This window comes from Marmota flaviventris, chromosome X, assembly GCF_047511675.1.
Source record: "Marmota flaviventris isolate mMarFla1 chromosome X, mMarFla1.hap1, whole genome shotgun sequence".
Taxonomy (NCBI): Eukaryota; Metazoa; Chordata; class Mammalia; order Rodentia; family Sciuridae; genus Marmota; species Marmota flaviventris.
This window is the reverse complement of record NC_092518.1, coordinates 242,005-257,085: the sequence shown is the minus strand read 5'-3', so window position 1 is coordinate 257,085 and position 15,081 is coordinate 242,005.

Sequence of the window (15,081 nt, the reverse complement as noted above, 5' to 3'; positions counted from 1 at the left end):
AGAGGCCCCAGTGCAGAGGAGACCTGCAGGACAGAGTCTCTGTCCCATCACCCTGTCCCACCCAAGCTGTCGTCTATCATCTATCTACCTGTCCAGTCATCTATCTACCTATCTATCTCTTATCTGTCATCTACTCATTCTGTCTATCATCTATCTATCTCCTATCATCTATCCATCCTGTCTACCTATCTATCCACCTGTCTATCTATCTATCTGCCATCTACCAATTCTGTCTGTCTATCTATCTCTCTGTCCATCGATCCATCCTGTCTGTCCAGGTGGCTCTCACACCCTGGGTGGGCTGCTCCTGCTCCTGGTGTGTGGGGCCCAGAGAGGCTGCTCCACCTCCTGCAGCGCACAGCACAGCCACCCCAGAGACCCCCAGCCCCAGAGGCCCCGGTGCCCAGGAAGACCTGCAGGACAGAGTCTCTGTCCATCATCTGTCCACCCAGCTGTCACCTGTCGATCATCTATCTACCTGTCAATCATCCCTTCTCTCCCATCTGCTTCCCGAGGCTTCAACAAACCCTGAGCCAGGAGAACCCGTCTCGGGTCAGGAGGGAGCCCGGCCCAGCGGCCACGAGACTTTTTATCACCTTTAAAACGCCCAGGGTCGTGTGTGACATCCCCAAGCTGCAGGACGCGCCCGTTCCCCGAGCCACCAATGGAGGGACGCTCATAAAATGACGGGGGTCAGGAGCCGGGGGTTTCTGGGCCAGGCGGAGTGAGTCCAGCAGCTGCCAATGTCCCGGCCGAGGGAGGAGCCGCTGGACGGGAGCAGGGGCTGCCCACAGTGGTGGTGGCAAGAATAAGGTCCCAGAGATGTCCCCGTCCCGGTCCCCCCGTGGGGACAGTTTGGGGATGGAGTCCAGGGGCGCTTCCCCACGGAGCTGCACCCGCAGCCCTTTGGAGTCTTTATTGAGAGTCAGGGTCTCCCTGAGTTGCTGAGGCCTGGCCTCCACCTTGCAATCCTCCTGCCTCAGCCTCCTGAGCCGCTGGGATTCCCGGCTCCTGATGGGACTCCACCTGGAACCCTTGGGCCCTCCGGACAGAACTGCCCGCCTGCAGCCCAGGTCCCCAGGTGCTGGGGACGCCACAGCCCGGGGCTGAAGCTACGGAAGCTCCCAGCAGAGGGCATTAGGGGAACGCGGATCCCGCCTCTGACCTGCCGGGAGCTGCCTGCAGAGAGGAACCGGCTTCCTCACCACGAGTTCTCCCAGCCCAGCCGGGGTCCCTGGGCAAGTGACCACACAAGCCATGCCACCACCCTTGGAAGAGGTCCTGACTCTTGGCTTTTAAATGTGAATAAACCTTCTTTTTCCTACCAGGGATCATGACCCCGGGGGACACTTAACCCCGGAGCCACATCCCGAGCCCTTTCTATGTCGGATACAGTGACAGGGTCTTGCCGAGGCCGGCCTCCAACTTGCCATCCTCCTGCCTCAGCCTCCCGAGCTGCCGGGATGACCGTTGTCCACTGCGGGGGCCACGCTGGACTCCCCGGGGGGAAGACGTGAAAACCCTGCTCAAGGTCAAATGGGGATATAAATTGGGTGGCATTTCAGGGGCTTCCAAATGGGGACACTGGCCACCCACCATCTAGGGAGATGTGTCCAGTGGGTCCATTTCAGTTTAGCTCTGGGACTTGGTTCCTCGTCCCCGTTGGGTGCACTGGGTGCCCTTCTGGGACTGCCCAGGGCGGCTGTGTCCCACTTGGCTGAACCTCTTTGGGGTCCAGCCTGCAAAGTCACATCCCGTCTGATTTCTGGCTGGTCACCCCCGTCGATGGCTGGCGCCCTGTCCACTGGGTGAGCCAGGCAGTAGGGCACGTGGAGCTGAACCTGACCTGAGATCTTGACCCTCCAGCGATCCTCAGGTATAAGGTGGGCACTGGGCACCCTGTTTTCATTCACAGCTGCCCCTTAGGGACAGGACCCTCTGGTGGCCACTGCCCGGCCCTACGGAGACACATGGGCCACGCGACGATTCTGCCCTTGGGTCACTGCTGCGCGTGTTGGGATGGGGACGCGGGCAGCGTGGCTTCGAGTGACATTTCCAGACGATGCCGCGCTAGGGGCGGCCCGGTTTGGATGCATTCCACCTGGACGTCCACATGGTCCTTCGAAGCCATCTTCTGGGTCGGGGGTCTCACGGGTCCCCGTGTTGCTCAGAGGGTTCAAAGCTAATTTGCATCTGCAACCACCCACGTGTGTCCATCGGGCAGTGCATGGACGCTGGTGACATTGCAACCCGAAGTCCACCCGCTCTGTCTCGGGGACATCACATCCCACTTTTGCCCCTGGGAAGAGCCATCCAGGAACCCGCTGTCTGCACGGGTCACTCCAGATGTCCAGGGTCCCCTCTGCAAACCGCTGGGGTCTCCTCACCCGTCGGGCAGCAGGAGGGGCCCAGAGGCCCGTGGCCCGTCCTCGCAGGTAACAGGTGGGTCCCGCTGCCCGCGAGCCACGTGTTGCACGCCCGGGTCCCGCTCCTGTCCCCGCGGTCCTCTGGGGAGTCCCCCAGAAACTCGGGCGTGTGGGCCACCTAGGAGAGGGCGGGTCCTCCTCTCCGCTCGGGGCGCAGCGGCGCGACCTGGTGGCGCTGGCGGGGGACGGTCCCCGCCGCCCCGCGCTCCTGCTCCTCGAGGTTCCGATTGAAACGTCCGTCAACAGATGTCGCAGCACATGTCCGCGCGCCCCCCCCCCCCCCAGCTGCCCGCCTTTGTCTGCTGCGCGGAGCTTTTTAAAATTCATCGCGACGCGGAAGAGGACAATTAATCCGCTGCCCAGGCTTTGATTATGCCGGGGCCGCGCGCTCCCGCTGCCACCGAGATAATGAGGCCTCACCAGGCGGGAGGCACCGGCTCGGGAGCCCCGGCCTCCGCGAGAAACGGAGGACGCAGCAGCGGGCGCGCGGGGAGGTGGCCTCGGCTCCTCTGATGTCTCACCCAGAAGAATGGGTCAGAGCCTCGGTGTCCCCAGCACCCGCAGCCCCCGCCCTCCAGGGCCCCTGCCAGACCCAGGGCCTCTCCCGGGCCTCCGAGAGAGGCAGAGGGTCCTGTGTCCACCCCAAGGAGGACAGAGGGGTGGTCATGCAGGACCCAGGGAGGGGTCTCTCGACTCAGTCCTTCCTGCAGTAAACAGTGGCGCCTTCCTGGTGGCCAGGACTGGGGGGAGCCTGCTGATTCTTTCATGCTGATGTCCGGGGCAGTGGCACCCTCTCGTGCTGTGAGGCAAAGAGCTACGCCCCCCGCTTGAAGTCATCTACAGCCTCCACACGAAATCTCGTCGGGGTGACCCAGTCGGTACCAGACACACAGTGATGGCCGGTGCCCTCGCAGCCTCTGGGTGCATCAAGGACAAAACAACCCACTGCTTTCTGACCTCCTTGCGGGACCCGAAGCCTTTCAATAAAATCAATGCTTTTAAAGGTCAGGGGACACGGTGGGGACAGAGGAGGCGGAGCAGAGATGCGGGACTCTGCTGCACACATGGGCAAACACACGGCCTCCCCACCTGCGGCCCCCCGTGCAGCACACCCGGGCGCAGCGCCCACCCCGAGGACCCAGGGCCCCGAGCGCAGGTTCCCCAACTTCCATCTGGAAGGAGACCCCGGAGCCCGGGGCCAGCGCAGCCGATGGGCGCAGGCCGCACCCAGTGCACCCAGCATCAGCACCATCCATGCGCGCCCAGGTCCACGTAGCGCATGCGCGCGGTGGACACAAACACGATCCTCATTCATCCAAGGGACTCGAGCATCCGTGGGCTTAGGGACCCTGGAGAATCTCCCCGCAGAAACCAAGGGACCACAGAAAAGCGCCTGTTGCGTTTCTGCATACATGATGCGCTTTGTGTATACGAGCCCTTCCGGGTGCACCCGGCTGGCCGTGGGTGACCGCGTAAACAGCCACGTGGGGCACGCATCTCGTGCACGTGCAATGGGTCACCTCCCCGCCCACGCACGCACGCAGCACGCACGCGGGGCACGCCCCCTGTCTGTGGCTCCTTCTGGAGGCCAAAGACGTCTCCAGACCCAGGAGCCCGCGGGCCGCAGCTGGAGAAATGCACGTTTTCTCCTGTCTCCTCGGCCCCTGATGGTCACCTCCTGTCCCCGCTTGTCCCGCCCTCTGCCTGCACCCCCCAGCACCTGGGCCCCAGCTAAGCAGCACCATGTCACCTGTCTGGTCCTGGCCTCCGTTCTCAGCCTCCCCCGGAGAACCTGAGTCCCGCTGGATGCAGGGCCACCAGGCAGGGCCAGGGGGAACCCTTAGGGCCGAGGTCAGTGACGGGCTCATCCGCCTGGGTCCTGGAGCATCTCTGCGCCCATCTGCTCGGGCTCCTTCTGCGTCCATCACCGACAGGATCCTCGCCTCTGCCTCGGTGGCAGGGGACGCATGGGAAGGGACACCACTTGACTTGGGGCCTCTGCAGACGGGTCCAGGGCAGCGCGTGGACTTCCCGGGTCCTGTGTGGATTGCGCTCCCAGCTCTGGGGCAGAACCGTTTGCAGGACCGATCTCCTGGGCTCCCTCCTCCCTGGGCCTCCCTATAAAGCCCCTGTTCCTGTCCCACGTGGTCGGGGCGCGGGAACAGCCTCCCCAGGCCCCGGAGGCCGCTCTGTCCCCAGACTCAGCGAGGGTCTTGCAAATGGTGCAGAGAGACGCGGCCCACAGCGACCCCAGGGGACGGAGCCACAGGGGTCCGCACATGGCCACCCAAGAGCCAAGAGCGGCCTCCACGGTCGAGGCCGGTGACTCCCCCCAAGCTGTTTTATTGGTAAGATCAGCTTCCATTTGTTTAAGATTTAAATGAGCAACGGCAGCCCACTTCCGGGGAGAACAAGCACCGTCCATATTCTCTCCTCCTCTTCCTGTGTCCGGCTGGCCACGCAGTCTTGACCCCAGAGCCTGCGAAGGGGACCTTGGGTGGAAACAGACGGAGTTAGTGAAGGGTCCCCCAACCTGGCAATCGCAGTCTCTGTGCGCACGTGTCACGGACTGGATGCTGCTCCCCAAATTTCTCGCCTGCAGCCCTGGCCCCAGGACCTTGGGACGCGCCTGTGTGTGTGCAGATGGGTCTTTGCAGAGGGGATGGAGGTGCAGTGAGGTCCCAGGGTGGCCCTGGCCCAGCAGGACTGGGGTCCTCGTAGAGGAGGAGATGAGGACACAGACGCACACAGAGGGACGCCCCGGGAGGACACAGGGAGAAGAAGGCGGCTGCCAGCCCAGGGGAGAGGCCTCGGGAGGAGACCGCCCTGCCCACCCTGGACCTCGCACCTCCAGCCTCCAGGACGGGGAAGGCCTACACACTCACTTATCCATCCGAGCATTTGGGACGTCCCCAAATCATCATTTTCCTTCTCTGATAACGCCACGAAGTGGCTCAATCAGACCTGGGTAACCCAACCCATTTTGGGAGGCTGAGGCAGGAGGATGGGAGGTTGGAGGCCAGCCTGAGCAACGTAGCGAGGCTGTAAAAACTTGATCTCCCAATTTAAAAAAAATGAAAATAAAAAAGGCGGTGGCCGCGGCTCAGAGGTTAACCAGCCCTGGTTCCATCCTTGGTTGGTTAAAATCAGAAAATGAATCTGCAGGTGACGGGCAGGGAGCCGCCACATTTGCTGCCAACCGAGTCCTGAAGGTGTTTGAAGCCGGAGGCGTGAGATGTTGAAGGCTGGGCCCGGGTCAGGGGGGCTCACCAAGCTCTTGTCACATCATTACCTGTGATGGACAGCACGTCGTCGCTGGTGACTTGGGTGAAGAAGGACGCACAGGTTTAGAAAAAAAAAAAAAGTGGATTTCTGTCATTTGTGACAACAGGGACCAAGAACACGGGGTCATTATGTCCAGTGAAAGACACCAGGTGCAGAAAGACAAGTCCCCGAGCTGTGAGGTGGCATCGGAGTGAGCTGACCTCGGCCCAGCCCAGGGGGAGACGCTGGTTACCAGAGACCGCGCAGGGGGCGTCAGATGGAGGCCCCGGGGGGGACCAAGACGAAATAGAGAAGGGAACGAGTCCCGGTGTCCCTGGCCCAGGAGGGACTGCGGACCGCAGAGATTTCTGTTCCACGCAGCATTTCCAGGGACGCAAGCCAGGGGCCGTCGTGCACGCCTGGCCTCTCGGGGGCTGGGGAGGCCGAGGCAGGAGGATCGCGAGTCAGAGGCCAGCCTCAGCAACTTATGGAGGCCCTCAGCAACTTAATGAGACCCTTCCCCCAAATCATCATCATCATCATCATCATAAAGGGCTGGGGATGCGGTTCCCTGGCTCTGCTTGGATTCAATCTCTGGTACCAGAAAAAATAAAAAAAATTAAAAATAAAAAATGGTCACACTCAGCCTCTCCCCTGCCACCTGCGCACTGGTTCGGCTTTTTGCAAGGCAGCCCCTGTCCCTCAGCCCCTGAGGGACAGATAACGCCCCGGGGAGGCCCGTCCCAGTTCCTGGGGTCTGTGCTGGCCTTGTGGGGCCGTGTGCAGCAATCTCGGGTTTAGGGTGCGTCTTTGCGCACGGGCCTGGGTTTGTGCATGGACGCAGACGCTGGAAAAGAGGGGGGGGGGACTGGGGAAGGAAGAGAAGGAACGAAAAGCAAAGGAAGGGAAGGAAAAGGAAAGAAAATGCAATGATTTGCTCAATATTTTCTGGCGACCTCTCTCTGCAAGAAGCCTTAGCACGCTTAAGAGCGAAACCGAGGCTCACGGGTTTACGCATGCGCACAGACACGCCCGCCCCCCCCTTCTCACACCCGCGGCTGCGCAGTGAGACCTGCAGTCAGTGCGCGCCGCGTTCTGCTGCTACGACCGACGCCCGCGCGCCTCGTTTCTCCCTGTGATCCCTGGGATAATTTAGAGGAGATAAATTGAAATCTATTAGAGTTTAATGTAAAAAAGCCGTAATTAGTTTGCCGGAGAGAGAGAGAGAGAGAGACACAGAGAGAGAGGGTGGAATTAAGCCAATTATCACGTTATAGCAAGGCAGGAAAGGAAAAAAAATATAATAATAATAATAATAAAAAAATACATCCGCCCCGAGAAGGAGTCCCGGGCTGCACCCTGGGCCCCCCAGATGCATGGGTCTCGTTATTGGATTAATGGAATCCACACATGAAGGCCGGACGAGGGTGCATTCCTTCGCCATCCTAATGAGCGCAGTGCGCTACCCGTGCAGCAGGCAGAGGCTTGCAACAGAGAGAGGAGAGAGAGGGAGGGGAAGGGGGCGAATTTTGCAGCAAAGCAATTACCATGCAGATGCTAAAACAGCCACCTAGCGTCTTTGTGCATATGCAATTATTATGCTCGGCACAGGGTGCGCCTGCCTGCCTGCGCGTGTCTCCTCCGTCTGCTCAGACCCGGAGCAGGGGCACCTCCCTACAAGAGCACCCAGTGCTTTTGCAAAAAATAAAAATTAAAAATAAAAAGGAGAGAAAAAAAATAATAAAATAAATAAGTAAAAAAAGAACCACCCAGCTCCTCCATCTCGGTGCAATTAAAAAATTGGTATTTAAAGGAAGCCGGGTAACTCCCTGCCCCTCTTGACTGTCAAATTAATTCAGTCACTCCGCAGATACCATCTGTATCACGGAGGGAGCATGTCACCGGGGCTCGGAATCCGTCAGGAGCTGGGGGGAGCCGTGCTGTTGCGTTTGATGGCTTGTGATAATGGGGGACAGGAGCAGCGATTGCAACCGATTCATCACAGATCTCCCCGTAATTACCTGACCTGTTCCCGTGTGTCAGGGTGCCACCAAACACGGTGTTTTCATGTCACACGCGGTATGGGCATTGGGGGGCTTTGATCAGGCTGCATTCTGCAAGATGTCAGCCTGACTCTATTTTAATTGAGTCTACGGTAGCATTTAAAAAAAAAAAAAAAAGAAAGAAAAAGAACAGGAAAGATGAGCCACCTTCCACTCGGGTTGTGGGGCTCCGGAAGACGCTGACGGACTGGCACTTGGGGACCTGACGTCTGCTCCGGGGCCAGGTCGGGGACACCCCCCCCCCGCCGGGGGGGGGAAGCCAACGGATCCCAGAGGAGGAGTTCGGGGGAGCCCACCTGCACCCGCTGCAGGTGACCCTGCGCATCCCTTGGGGTCCCTGATGGACACTCTGAGCCTCTTGGGGCAAAGGCAGCTGAGAGGCTCAATGTACCTGCATGCAGCTGTCCCCAGGCGGGTGGTGACCCCAGGACCCTAGATAGGCATGTGCACCTGGAAGGGACCCCCCATCTCCAGCCCTTAAACATTCTTTTTTACTGACCTGGTCAGTCCCCCGGGGGGGGGGGTGGGGACGCGCTGAGCCCCGGGTTGCACACATCCCTGTCCCCGGTGGGGCTGGGGGTGCATTTATTTTGCGTTGGGTTCTGAGCGACAGGAGAGCCCCACCTTTCTGTCTGCGAGCTCTGTCACGCCCTAACCCGATGCTCCTGGCCTCGTTGACCCAGCCTGGCAGGAAGGACTGAGGTCGCTGTCCTCCTCACCCAGGGCTGACAGACAGCGGGCCCGACCCCGGCCCGCCCGCCCGCGCGCTTGGCGGTGCTGTAACAAAAGCCCGCAGCCCGGGCAGGTTACAGAGCACAACAGGCCCCAGGGCCCAGCTCTGGGCTGCAGCCCCAGGTCCAGGCGGGGCAGCCGGGGTCAGCTGAGGTTGCCTCCTGCTCCCAGAGACGTCTTCTCCTGGGTCCTTCATGGGGAAGGGCAGGGAGTCCAGCCTCCATTTCTGTTCTGGGGAGACACTAATCCCATCACGGGGGGCCGTACCCTCGTGGCCTCATTGAATTCCGTCTTAAGTCCCTCCCTCACCTCCCAATACCATCCCGTGGCACATCAAGGATCCATTACTTGCCACACCAAGCCTGAGCCTCCTCTAGTTAGCAATGCCCACCAGGTTGAACCACTGGAGGCTGTCAGTGGAGTCCCGGGATGAGGCCAAGCCTGTGGGTGCTCGGTCTCATGGTCCTCCTCCTGCGGGAGGGGCAGAAGCAGCACTCCGGAGACAGTGCTCACCCGGACTTGAACATGGAGCAGAGCCCGTGGGGCACAACAGCCCGGTTTGAGGACATGGTCTACGCTGTAGTGTCCCTTGGTGCGACTGGGAGGTTGTGGGCTCTTTAAAAGGTGGAGCCTAGAGAGGAAGTGAGGTGCTGGGGGTGTGGTCTGGAAGGGGATGGTGGAAATTGCATTCTTCCTGCCTGCCTCTTTTACTTCCGGGTCACCTGACCTCCTCCACCCCATGGTCCCGCCATATGCAGTGTGTCACTACAGGCCCAAAGCAACAGAGCCAGGCGAGCAGGGACAGAGGCATCCGGAGCCCAAACAAACCTTTCTTCCCTCCAGTGGGCGCCCTCAGGTGCTCTGTCACAGTATCGGAGAGCTGATGGACACAATCCCGTGGAGCCGCCACCTCATTCTCAGCGGCTGTTAGCTATTTCTTTCTGTGTTTCTGTTGGTGCATCATAATTGCACAGAACGGCGGGGCTCACGGCTCTCTGTTCACATATGCACACATTATTACGGCTGTTATGACCTGATTGCATTCAAATCTTGACAGGGACAGATTTTCCTGGTGGGCCCACCCCCAGGGCCCCAGCGGCCCTGCCGGTCCCTCTGCTCCTCCCGGGCCCCTTGGTCCTCAAGGCCGTGCACCCCCTGGGTCTGCACCCCTCACCCCCTCCTCCCGGCTCCCACCTTCTCTGCGCCCCGGGAGCAGCCCTAGGTCTCCCATGATGCCTCGAGGCGAAATTCAAATTAAAATAGAAACAACCCGGAGTTGGAGGCGCTCCCTGCATATCAAGTAAATTAACAGGGGAAAAAAAAAAATAAGAAGGACCGAAGCCAAGGATGGCTTCTGCGGCGGAGATGCTTTCTAGAAGGGCCGGGCGGGAAGCAGAGGGGAGTCTCGTAAAACCCTGATGCCACTCGTAAAAACCCTGGAAAGAAAATCCTCCCCCCCCATTTGATCCCACGATGGGAAAAAATGTAAGAGGGCCCAGGACGGGGGACAAGCTCCGGACAAAGAGCCAAGGCGCTCACGGAGCCTCAACCAGGTTTGACTGGGGGGCTATGGGCCCGTTGCTGGGCAGCGCACTGTGCAAGGGGGTTGGTCCCAGCCGTGTCCCATTCCTGTCACTCCATCGGCTGAGGAGGCCGAAGCAAGAGGATGGCAAGTGGGAGGCCAGCCTCAGCAACTTGGTGAGGTCCTAGGCAACTCAGTGAGACCCTCAACCTTACCTGCTGACGCAGGCCATTCTACTTCCTGTCTCCTAGAGTGCGTGGCCGCCCTAGGCAAGTCTCATAAGTGCCATCCCATGACGTCCGTCACTGTAGGGATTGGTGTATGTCACTCAGCAGGAGTTCCTTCCTGTCATTGCCTGTGCCAGAGTCTCCCCCCTTTTCAGGGCTGAATAATATTCCATTGCACAATCCAGGTCACATTTCCTTTAATGGACACCCGGGTGGCTTCTACGTCCTGGGTTTGGGGACTGGAGCTGTGGGGAGCACGGGTGCACCAGTATCTCCTGCACCCAGCTTTCCGTTCTTTTCCATTTATACCAATAATGGAGGTATCTAGATCCGGTGCTGATTGGAACATGGACTGTGGGTCACGGTATCAGGATTCAAGCGCATTTAGTGCATGCGTGATGCCAAGCACCACCTCTGCCTAGTTCCAGAACATTCTGTGACCCAAAAGGAGACCCTTACCCATTAGCACTCCCTCCCCATCTCCCCTCCCCAGTCCCTGGGGATGCACAGGTGACCACTGATACTTAAACCCCAGCACTCAAGCCATGAATCCACTTTCTGCCTCTGCAGAATTCCCTACTCTGGACCTTCCATGTGAATCGAATCACACAGGAGGTGGCTATTGCGCCTGGCCCCGAGCATCCTGTCCTCAAGGTCCACCCACGTTGTAACATGGGTCAGAACCCCACTCCTTTTCATGGCTGTGTAATAGTCCACCCCATGCGTGGACCCCATTCTGTTCATTCATTCTTCAGCCAAAAGACCCAACAAGAACAACTTAGAGGAGGACAAGGTCACTTGGGGCTCCTGGTGGCCGACGTTCAGTCTCTGGTGGCCGACTCCATGGCTCTGGCCCAAGGGGAGCAGAACAAGATGGCGGCAGGGCCTGGAGGAGGAGAGCAGCTCAGGACAGGGCACCAGGGAGCAGAGAGAGCTCTGCTCACCAGGGACAGGACAGAGACCCCAAAGGCACAGCCCAGGGACCCCCTCCTCCAGCCACGCTCACCTGCTGCAGTCACCACCCATTGAGTCCATCCAAGTGGATTAATCCACTATGAGTCTACACGTCTCACAACCCAATCCTTCCACCTCTGAATAATACTCGGCAGCGGAGGAGTCAAGGAGTCCCGGCCTCCACGTTTCTACCGTAATGAGAAAGGAGGCCGTCGTCTCCCTGAGCGCAGTAGGAGTCGGGGTGGGTGTGTGTCACGGTGACCCTTGGCCACCGTGTGTGTCGCCAGGGTGTCAGGTGCCCCCGGAGCCGGGCAGGCGGGACAAGCGGACGTCAGTCACAGCCTCGTTGACGCGGACCCGGGGTCCTCGGGGCGCAGCGCCCGTGGCCACCCCGCGTCGCCATCCGCGCGTTCTCAGTGCGCACTGAGGGCCCCGATCGAGTCCCGCGGGTGATGAAGGACGAATGAGGCCCCCTCAGCCGCGAGGACAGACACTTAGGGCCGGGGACTCTCGGGTGTGACATGCCATCGAGGGTGATAATGGCCCCAGAGGTGGCCGTGATGGACCACAAGGACGCGAGGCGCAGGTCTGTGACAATGGTCGGGATCTGCAGAGGGCGGGGACATGGCCAGCGGGCATTAGGGGGCGCCTGGGTCCGTCTTTGCACACCGTTGGGGGCGCTTAGCACGGTAAACAGGGGTGTCAATTAGGTGCACTCTTCTAGGTATACATTGGGTACAATTATGTGTCCCCGAGCCTCAGAGGCCCAGAGAGGCTGCAAGTTGCTGTTCGGATGCAGCTGTCGCGTCTGATCCCACCACGTCCACCAAGGGGACGTGTCCTGGGCACCGTGATTGGAAAGAGGTGGCCTTCAGGATGGGTAGCACCTGGCGTCCACCTCGTGGGCTTGGGCCTCCCTTGCCTGCCATTCGGACCAGGGTCTCCTTTCCGTACCCCTAAACGCTGGGCCGCGGGGACCTCAGACCACAGCTGCAGGTGGGATCCCAGCGGCCATGGAGAGTGGCTTCCCGGTCTCCAGGGGACAGTACCTGTTACCAGTGGCCAGAAGTTCACACCTTACCCCGGCGCCGAGGCCCACGCCTGTCATCCCAGCAGCTGGGGAGGCTGAGGCAGGAGGATGGCGAGTTCAAAGCCAGCCTCCGCCACAGCGAGGCCCGGAGCAGCTCAGGGAGACCCTGTCTCTAAATAAAATGCAAAATAGGGCTGGGGACGGGGCTCAGGGGTCGGGTGACCCTGACTTCAGTCTCTGGTACCCCTGCCCCCATAAAAGGACCCTGAGCTGGGCTCCTCCTGGGGCAGGGGGCCCTCGTGCCATGGCCGTGTCCTCCCCAGAGACAGAGGAGGGGACACAGACCCAGAGGAGGAGCCCCGTGGAGACGGAGGCAGAGACTGCAGTGAGGGGCCACCAGCCCAGGGCCACCTGGAGCCCAGGAGCTGGACAGGCAGGAGGAGCCCCCTGGAGCCGGCAGAGGGTGAGCGGAGGCCACGGGGACCTTAGTGAGTTTCCCGAAGCCGGACCTTCCCAGGGCCCCGAGGAACCGAGTGCAGGCCACAGGGACGGTGGCCCGTCCCCCACAGTAAGCACATCCTGCCCCCTTTCTGGGGTCCACTCCCCGCCCCTGTCCGGGGCCACAGAAACGCTGATTCCAGAAACATTTCACAATCGAAATGTCGAGTCCCTTGATTAAAGGCGCTGACGATTGGGAAAGGGATTTGGAAGTAGCCACAAGGCATCTGGGGACTTCAAAGGACGCTCACTTGGGGGCTGAAACCGGAGCCTCTCTGTTCTCCCCAGGCCCAGGAACCCCGCTGCCCGGCCCCTGGGGCAAGAGGCTGAGGAGTCTCATCCCTTCTGCTACAGAGGCTCGGACCTCCCCGGAGGTGGAGGCCACGGGTTTGTCTGTTCCCAGACTTTTTTTTTTTGGTACCGGGAATTGACCTCAGGGACACTCAACCCCGGAGCCCCCTCCCCAGCCCTATTTTGCATTTTATTTAGGGACAGGGTCTCCCTGAACTGCTCAGGGCCTCGCTTTGGCGGAGGCTGGCTTTGAACTCGCCATCCTCCTGCCTCAGCCTCCCCAGCTGCAGATGTCCCCTGGGGGATGGAGCCTCAGAAGTGAGGCCGGATCTTGGGGCGGGCAGAGGTGACTGCCACCAACGTGAGCCCCTGGGTGACAAGGTCCAGGTGACCGAGTGCCACCTGGCCCAGCAGAAAACCTTCACGGGAGACCTGGGTGCGAATTCAGCATTTCCGGGTTGTCCCCTCTGCATCGATTTCTTGCTGAGCCTCGGCTGGGACCCCAGGCCCCGTGCACCAAGTGTCCCACCCCATCTTCGGGCCTGGTCCCCCAGACACCTGCTGCCTGCCCGGGGACCCTACTTCACAGCTCAGCCCGGCTCAGCTCCTGCAGGTCCCGAAGGGGCAGGGGATCCCGAAAGGTGCTGTGCTAAGTACCCCTCCATCACTGCAAAGATGGAGACGACCGAGTTACAGAGGGTTTATTTGGGGATCAGGGTTTGGATGGTCCCGGTGTGTGGTCAGGTGACCCTGTTGCTTTGAGCCCGTGGAGAGGCCGAGCATCCCAATAGCCCATCATCTCATGGTGGCCAGGAAGCAAATAGAGAAAAAGAAGAAGAGACAGGGGTCCCAGTGGACCAATGGTCAACGCCAGCAGTGACTCTTCCACCAACAAAAACCACCCGCAGAGGGAGGCAAGGTCTCAGCGCGGCCCCAAACCCTGGGTCAGCCCCACGGGATGGAGCCCCAGCTGCCCCAGCGGTGTCCCTGGGGGTGCCCAGAAGCATCTCCTCGCAGCAGTCTCCGTGGGCCTTCCCCCAAGAGCGCCCCATGGAGGGCGAAAGGGAGGCCAGCCTCAGCCCTTGGCGAGGCCCTAAGTGACACAGCGAGTCCCTGTCTCTCAGCAAAGAAGAAACGGGGCTGGACTGTGGCTCGGTGCTTAGGCACCCGGGCTCAGTCCCTGGCTGTGTCAGACTTGATCCACGTGGAGACGGAGGCAGAGACCCGAGTGATGGGGCCACCAGCCCAGGGACACCTGGAGCCCCAGGAGCTGGGAGGGCCAACTGTCCCTCTTCCTGGTTGTACTTTGCACCTGGAGCGTCCCCTCCCAGCCCAAAGGGCGCACGCACTGGAGTGGCCACTATTGAGAGGTTGCGGAGCCTTTAAGAGGTGGAGCCTGGGCGGAAATGAGGTCACTGGGGGCGTGGCCTAGATTATGGGGACCCCTTCTCCTGCACAGGAATGACCCCCAGGCCTGGGCCTGCCGTGAGGGACCCTCTTGTCCCTGCACCTGGGGCCGATGGACCATGGCTGAACTCTCCAGAACTGTCCATCAACATGAACCTTTTGTCTTCATAATGCGATGGTCCCAGGTGTTTGTCACAGTGACGGGGAGCAAGCCAAAGGCAGCTCCCTGGTCCAATCCTCCTCCTTGACATTTTTTTGGTACCAGGGTCCCTGGACCCCTGAGCTCCGTCCCCAGCCCCTATTTGGCATTTTATTTAGGGACAGGGTCTCCCTGAGTTGCTTAGGGCCTCGCTCTTGCTGAGGCTGGCTTTGAATTCGCGATCCTCCTGCCTCACCCTCCCAAGCCACTGGGAGGAGGGGTGTGTGCCACCATGCCGGCTGTCCCCTGACTTTTTTTCTGATTAAAAAGCGGCACTTCAAAAGGCCACGTGCCGTGCACAGTGCTCACCAGTCATTCCCATGGCTCGGGAGGCTGAGGCAGGAGGCCTGCAAAGTCGGAGGCCAGCCTTAGCCATTTATCGAAGCAACTCAGCGAGACCCCTGGGTCCCAATAAAATTTAAAAACGGGCTCGGAGTGGATCTCAGCCGCCGAGTCTTTGCTTAGGAG